The sequence below is a fragment of the Coregonus lavaretus genome (assembly GCF_964263955.1).
Source record: "Coregonus lavaretus genome assembly, chromosome: 13".
Lineage (NCBI taxonomy): Eukaryota > Metazoa > Chordata > Actinopteri > Salmoniformes > Salmonidae > Coregonus > Coregonus lavaretus.
Window position 1 is genome coordinate 820,130 of NC_140000.1, and position 7,500 is coordinate 827,629.

At 45.2% G+C, this 7,500-nt stretch overlaps 1 pseudogene across 1 annotated transcript in view; it reads left to right on the plus strand.

Moving 5' to 3' along the window:
* The window catches only part of LOC311139379 (DEP domain-containing mTOR-interacting protein-like), a 55,449-nt pseudogene that overhangs the window by 5,733 nt on the left and 42,216 nt on the right, over positions 1-7,500 (plus strand). The window contains exon 4 of the transcript XR_014615479.1: positions 6,542-6,723. The product of XR_014615479.1 is annotated as a DEP domain-containing mTOR-interacting protein-like (transcript). The remainder of the gene's footprint in view (positions 1-6,541; positions 6,724-7,500) is intronic.

The following is a 7,500-nucleotide window of genomic DNA, read 5'->3' on the forward strand; positions in this document are numbered from 1 at the left end:
ATTAGTTATGAACAGGTTTGGAAGGCAGTATGTTGAAATTCACCCTCAGGCATCTTGTATTGGCTGCTACTACCTAACTTACTACACAGGAATAATAAAAGTGTCTGTCTCTTTAGTTTTTTTCTCTGTTTAAGACTAGCCTCCCTTCTCTCTCTCCTTAGGCTAGCCTCCCTGCCCCCTCTCCTTAGGCTAGCCTCCCTGCCCCCTCTCCTTAGGCTAGCCTCCCTGCCCCCTCTCCTTAGGCTAGCCTCCCTGCCCCCTCTCCTTAGGCTAGCCTCCCTGCCCCCTCTCCTTAGGCTAGCCTCCCTTCTCTCTCCTTAGGCTAGCCTCCCTGCCTCCTCTCCTTAGGCTAGCCTCCCTGCCCCCTCTCCTTAGGCTAGCCTCCCTTCCCTCTCTCCTTAGGCTAGCCTCCCTGCCCCCTCTCCTTAGGCTAGCCTCCCTGCCCCCTCTCCTTAGGCTAGCCTCCCTGCTGTCTGACTGTGTCTGTGTTGAAGCTAGCAGCCAGCTCCACAGCAACCTTCTATATGCCAGCTCCTGCTCCAGCCCCTGTGGTGGCTGAGCCATCCTCCCCCTGAGCCCTGAGCTTTACAGTGTGTGTGTGTGTGTGTGGGGTGTAACAGGGAGACACAGGCAGGGCCATTGTCAGTGTTATGCTAGGCAGGGCCAGTGTTAGGGTGTATTTATGTAGTCACCATGGTAGAGTATGTAGGCTACACTTCAGTCTTCACACTCACCAGACTAGAGACTGAGGCCACGATTCCAACAAGCACAGCTACAAACAAACTACCTGTGCAATGTGATTGACTTTGTGTGTGTCCACCCCCCCGGAATCCCAGCCCTAGATCCCAGTACAGGAAGAGCCGTTGTATTGTCCCCCCTCCGGAATCCCAGCTCTAGTTCCCAGTACAGGAAGAGCCGTTGTATTGTCCCCCCTCCGGAATCCCAGCCCTAGTTCCCAGTACAGGAAGAGCCGTTGTATTGTCCCCCCTCCGGAATCCCAGCCCTAGTTCCCAGTACAGGAAGAGCCGTTGTATTGTCCCCCCTCCGGAATCCCAGCCCTAGTTCCCAGTACAGGAAGAGCCGTTGTATTGTCCCTCCTCCGGAATCCCAGCCCTAGTTCCCAGTACAGGAAGAGGCGTTGTATTGTCCCCCCTCCGGAATCCCAGCCCTAGTTCCCAGTACAGGAAGAGCCGTTGTATTGTCCCCCCTCCGGAATCCCAGCCCTAGTTCCCAGTACAGGAAGAGCCGTTGTATTATCCCCCCTCCGGAATCCCAGCTCTAGTTCCCAGTACAGGAAGAGCCGTTGTATTGTCCCCCCTCCGGAATCCCAGCCCTAGTTCCCAGTACAGGAAGAGGCGTTGTATTGTCCCCCCTCCGGAATCCCAGCCCTAGTTCCCAGTACAGGAAGAGCCGTTGTATTGTCCCCCCTCCGGAATCCCAGCCCTAGTTCCCAGTACAGGAAGAGGCGTTGTATTGTCCCCCCTCCGGAATCCCAGCCCTAGTTCCCAGTACAGGAAGAGCCGTTGTATTGTCCCCCCTCCGGAATCCCAGCCCTAGTTCCCAGTACAGGAAGAGCCGTTGTATTGTTGTTGTGCACGGTCTCGAAGCATCGGGGGATAAGTCAATAGGGACAATCGCAAGGCGATGTTTAACCACCTTGTTTGACTGACTATTGTCTTCCTGCCTGAACCATCAGGATGAAGAGAAACTTTAGTTCCTGGGCATATTTCCACTTGCCTGGTAAATGGGCCAGTAGTGTTTAGAGGGTTGTGAACAACGCCTTGGAGAATCAACAAAGAGAACCTTTCCTTCTCACAACCAGCAGGGTGGTCTCAGCCCTTAGCCCAGGCCTGTGTGAAGTTCATGTTGGCGACTGCTTCCTCGTTCCGCCTTCACAAGCAGTTTAAGCATAATGTTTCCACTGGTCTCATTTGAAGGACTTGGAGAGTCTACATTGCATACTGGTAATTAAACGTTGGAAAAGTCTACAGTGCATACTGGTAATTAAACTTTGGAAAGTCTATTGTGCATACTGGTAATTAAACGTTGGAAAGTCTATAGTGCATACTGGTAATTAAACGTTGGAAAAGTCTACAGTGCATACTGGTAATTAAACTTTGGAAAGTCTATAGTGCATACTGGTAATTAAACGTTGGAAAGTCTACACTGCATACTGGTAATTAAACGTTGGAAAGTCTACAGTGCATACTGGTAATTAAACATTGGAAAGTCTACAGTGCATACTGGTAATTAAACGTTGTAAAGTCTACACTGCATACTGGTAATTAAACGTTGGAAAGTCTACACTGCATACTGGTAATTAAACGTTGGAAAGTCTACACTGCATACTGGTAATTAAACGTTGGAAAGTCTACACTGCATACTGGTAATTAAACGTTGGAAAGTCTACAGTGCATACTGGTAAATAAACATTGGAAAGTCTACAGTGCATACTGGTAAATAAACATTGGAAAGTCTACAGTGCATACTGGTAAATAAACATTGGAAAGTCTACAGTGCATACTGGTAAATAAACATTGGAAAGTCTACAGTGCATACTGGTAATTAAACGTTGGAAAGTCTACACTGCATACTGGTAATTAAACGTTGGAAAGTCTACACTGCATACTGGTAATTAAACGTTGGAAAGTCTACAGTGCATACTGGTAATTAAACGTTGGAAAGTCTACAGTGCATACTGGTAATTAAACGTTGGAAAGTCTACACTGCATACTGGTAATTAAACGTTGGAAAGTCTACAGTGCATACTGGTAATTAAACGTTGGAAAGTCTACACTGCATACTGGTAATTAAACGTTGGAAAGTCTACAGTGCATACTGGTAATTAAACATTGGAAAGTCTACAGTGCATACTGGTAATTAAACGTTGGAAAGTCTACAGTGCATACTGGTAATTAAACGTTGGAAAGTCTACACTGCATACTGGTAATTAAACGTTGGAAAGTCTACAGTGCATACTGGTAATTAAACGTTGGAAAGTCTACAGTGCATACTGGTAATTAAACGTTGGAAAGTCTACACTGCATACTGGTAATTAAACGTTGGAAAGTCTACAGTGCATACTGGTAATTAAACATTGGAAAGTCTACAGTGCATACTGGTAATTAAACGTTGGAAAGTCTACAGTGCATACTGGTAATTAAACGTTGGAAAGTCTACAGTGCATACTGGTAATTAAACGTTGGAAAGTCTACAGTGCATACTGGTAAATAAACGTTGGAAAGTCTACAGTGCATATTTAACATTCCATAGAGTAGGAGTTATTCTGCTTACAGCAAGCAGGGCTCCGGTCCCAGGGTAATACAGTGTGCATTTATCCTGTTATGTGTTGACTCATGGCTGTCACTTTTAAGACCGGCTGTATCTGGCTAACTGCCCGCTTGGGATGAATAAAGTTTATTGAATTGAATGGGAACGGAACAAAATGGAGTGGAATGGAATGTAATTGAATGTGGACAGGCTTTTCTGTGGAACATTCAGTAGTGTAATCCTGCTCTGCCTGATGTGTTTTATATCTTGGTTGCAGCCGGGTCAAACTCTGCAAACTTCTATTGACTGTTCTGTTGATAAGAAATACAAATAATTGTTTTGAAGGAGTTTTTGAAGGATGAAGCTCAGACCGTGGGCGTGATTCAGGCACGTGTTTTAGTTTCCCCTTTCATATCTGGCACACATTTTGTTTTCTTAACTCTCATTCTAAGTCGATAATGATTTATATATTCCGTGTTACTGATTCTTAGAAATTACTAAGCTATAATCTATCTGTGTGAATTATTATCATAAAATCAAAGATTAACAACAGCGTTAATCTGAAAAAAACAGTAAGGAAAAACATTTTAGGTTTGAAACGTCTTGCAAACATAGCCCAAGAAAATCATAAAGAAACATTGCAAATGCTTATCATACAAACAAATACTACTATGAATCCCCACACTACTGGTCCCGTGTAGCTCAGTTGGTAGAGCATGGCGTTTGCAACGCCAGGGTTGTGGGTTCGTTTCACACGGGGGGGGGCAGTGTGAAAATGTATGCACTCACTAACTGTAAGTCTCTCTGGATAAGAGCGTCTGCTAAATTACTAAATTGTAACATGTGGTGAGTGGACCAGAGCCAGTTGGGCTAGCAGTGGCGAGAGTTGACAGTCTGACAGTCACAGGAGACTGTGTTGGCGTCCTACACAGCACCCTAAGCACCCTATCCCCTACACAGTGCACTACTTTTGACCAGGGCCCTAGATAGGAATACACTTGAGTGTATAAAACATTAGGAACACCTGTTCTTTCCATGACACAGACCGACCAGGTGTATCCAGGTGAAAGATATGATTCCCTTATTGATGTCACTGTAGATGAAGGGAAGGAGACAGGTAAAAAAAAAAAATTTAAGCCTTGAGACGATTGAGACATGGATTGTGTGTATGTGTGCCATTCAGCGGATGAATGGGCAAGACTAAAGATTTAGGTGCCTTTGAACGGGGTATGGTAGTAGGTGCCAGGCGCATGTGAAATGCACTCATGACGTATGACACAAGCAATATATTTCGACTAAGCTTCGTCAGGGCTTGCTATTCAGCTAAGCTTACTGCAGGCAGCTAACTAGGCAGAGCATTGCGTCATGGGAGGAGAAATACAGAATCTTCAAAAAAATTACAAAAACAAGGAATCGTGCGGTATGACTAACAAAGAAAAACGATAAAACATCATAATGTATATCAAATCTTACAGTAGTGCATGTTTACCAACAGCATAGTAACTGGTTATAAAGTGGCGGAGTTGTTCTTTTTAAATGACTGACCAGACCTGCATGGTGGTTTTAGGTCAGATGTGGATGAGATCAAAATGTGATCTGATTTATGCAGCGTTCTGAAAGGCACCCCTATTACTTCCCTTGGTCAAAAGTAGTGCACTATATACCGTATAGGGAACAGGGTGTTATTTGGGATGTATCCTGGGTGTGTGGGCCAGATGTGGGCTTAGTAATCTTTCACATGTGAAGCATCGAGACTAAAGCAAGGTTAATGGGTGGGTTAGTTGACTCCGTGATAAGGTGATAATGTGTCAGCAAACAGTCGCACGTCATTGCGTCCATGGAAAGAGGAATTAAGTTATGAGGAAAGAAAGAATCGGTGCCCCGCCTTGGAAAAATAAGATACTGCCTTTGTTTCAATGCAAGCAGTGACATGTACATTTTAGTTTTTACTGCGTAGTTCATACTGTATCTCATAGCTCCACCTATTTCCACACAGGCTTGACATTTACCTAGTGTGTGTGTGTGTGCGCGCCAACCACGGCATGTGTATTCTCTGTCTGTTGGGATTCCACCCTTGTCCTCTTTTGACATCTATCTTGTACCGTGATCACTCAGTGGGAGGGTGCTGTGGATAACTGACATCATATCTTGTACCGTGATCACTCAGTGGGAGGGTGCTGTGGATAACTGACATCATATCTTGTACCGTGATCACTCAGTGGGAGGGTGCTGTGGATAACTGACATCATATCTTGTACCGTGATCACTCAGTGGGAGGGTGCTGTGGATAACTGACATCATATCTTGTACCGTGATCACTCAGTGGGAGGGTGCTGTGGATAACTGACATCATATCTTGTACCGTGATCACTCAGTGGGAGGGTGTTGTGGATAACTGACATCATATCTTGTACCGTGATCACTCAGTGGGAGGGTGCTGTGGATAACTGACATCATATCTTGTACCGTGATCACTCAGTGGGAGGGTGCTGTGGATAACTGACATCATATCTTGTACCGTGATCACTCAGTGGGAGGGTGCTGTGGATAACTGACATCATATCTTGTACCGTGATCACTCAGTGGGAGGGTGTTGTGGATAACTGACATCATATCTTGTACCGTGATCACTCAGTGGGAGGGTGCTGTGGATAACTGACATCTATCGTGTACCGTGATCACTCAGTGGGAGGGTGTACCATGATCACTCAGTGGGAGGGTGTACCATGATCACTCAGTGGGAGGGTGTACCATGATCACTCAGTGGGAGGGTGCTGTGGATAACTGACATCTATCGTGTACCATGATCACTCAGTGGGAGGGTGTACCATGATCACTCAGTGGGAGGGTGTACCATGATCACTCAGTGGGAGGGTGCTGTGGATAACTGACATCAATCTTGTACCGTGATCACTCAGTGGGAGGGTGCTGTGGATAACTGAACTTGTTGACCTTAGAAGAGCTCGTCTTTATAAATAGTACAGGGTTGGTCAAGCTACCCTCCTCCTGGGGACTTGGGAGCTACCCATCTGCAAGGTTTGACTCCAGCCCTACGCTAACACACCTAGTTTTACTAATCATTCATTAGCTAAATCAGGTGTTGTTATAGGTCGGAGTAAAAGCCTGCACAGATGACGATTTAGATAGAGGTTGATGGAAAAGTCTGTTATTGTGTTGAATCCGTATGGAAAACAACAACAACAACATTCAACTGATTTACACATAATATAAAGTAGTCTATATAAACATCTAAATCTGTCCTTCTCAACAGGCTGATGATGAACACAGAGACGTCCATCCTAGCGACTCGGGAAGAAGAGGGTGAGACGTTTGAACGGACGCTGGTGGCCTCCGAGCTTGTCGATTGGCTGCTGGTGGAGGGAGAGATGGCAACCCGAGAGGAGGCGGAGCATCTTGGACGGAGGCTTCTAGAACACGGGATCATGCAGCATGGTGAGTGGAAGGAGAATTATCTGTATCTATTTCTGAGACATCCCAACTAACATAAAGGTCATGTTCAGTACAGCAGCACTACATGGCAGTGCTTCCTTCTCCTACGTTCACACTGATGAAATGACATGTCTCTGAGTGCTAAGTAGGGTTAGCCCCACAGTTTGGGAACCACTGCCCTAACTGAATGTAATTATAGCCCATTTTGAAGAAGCAGTTATGAAAGATGAAACTTTGGGTCATGCTGTACTTTATTTAACCGTATACTATTTAGGCCTACCTGGTATTCACTGAGGAATTACCAATGGTCAAATGGTAATTACACAGTAATTACCTATCATGGTAATAACATTTTGGACTGTTGGCAGTTGCTTCTTTAATTCTATGGACCTGTAGTTTCTGAGTTGACTTTGTTAGGTGAAAGAGGAGACTTGAGTGTTGAGTCCATGGTCAAGTTGAAGTAACAAATTGTGGGCAGTCACATTGGGTCCTCCCTTCCAAAGGGCATGCTGTAGGGATCATATTTTAGTAAGGGAACACAGTGTCTTCTCTTGTCATCACGCACTTGGATTGGCTCTGTCCCATCGTTTCACACACACACACACACACACACACACACACACACACACACACACACACACACACACACACACACGTTTGAAAGTACAGCAGAGACTGTTACTGGGCTCCCCAGATTGAGTTAACGTTTGATATGTTTTTATCACACAACCAGTTTCATAATAACCAATTATGTCACATTTATCTGCGAGAAACGCGTGC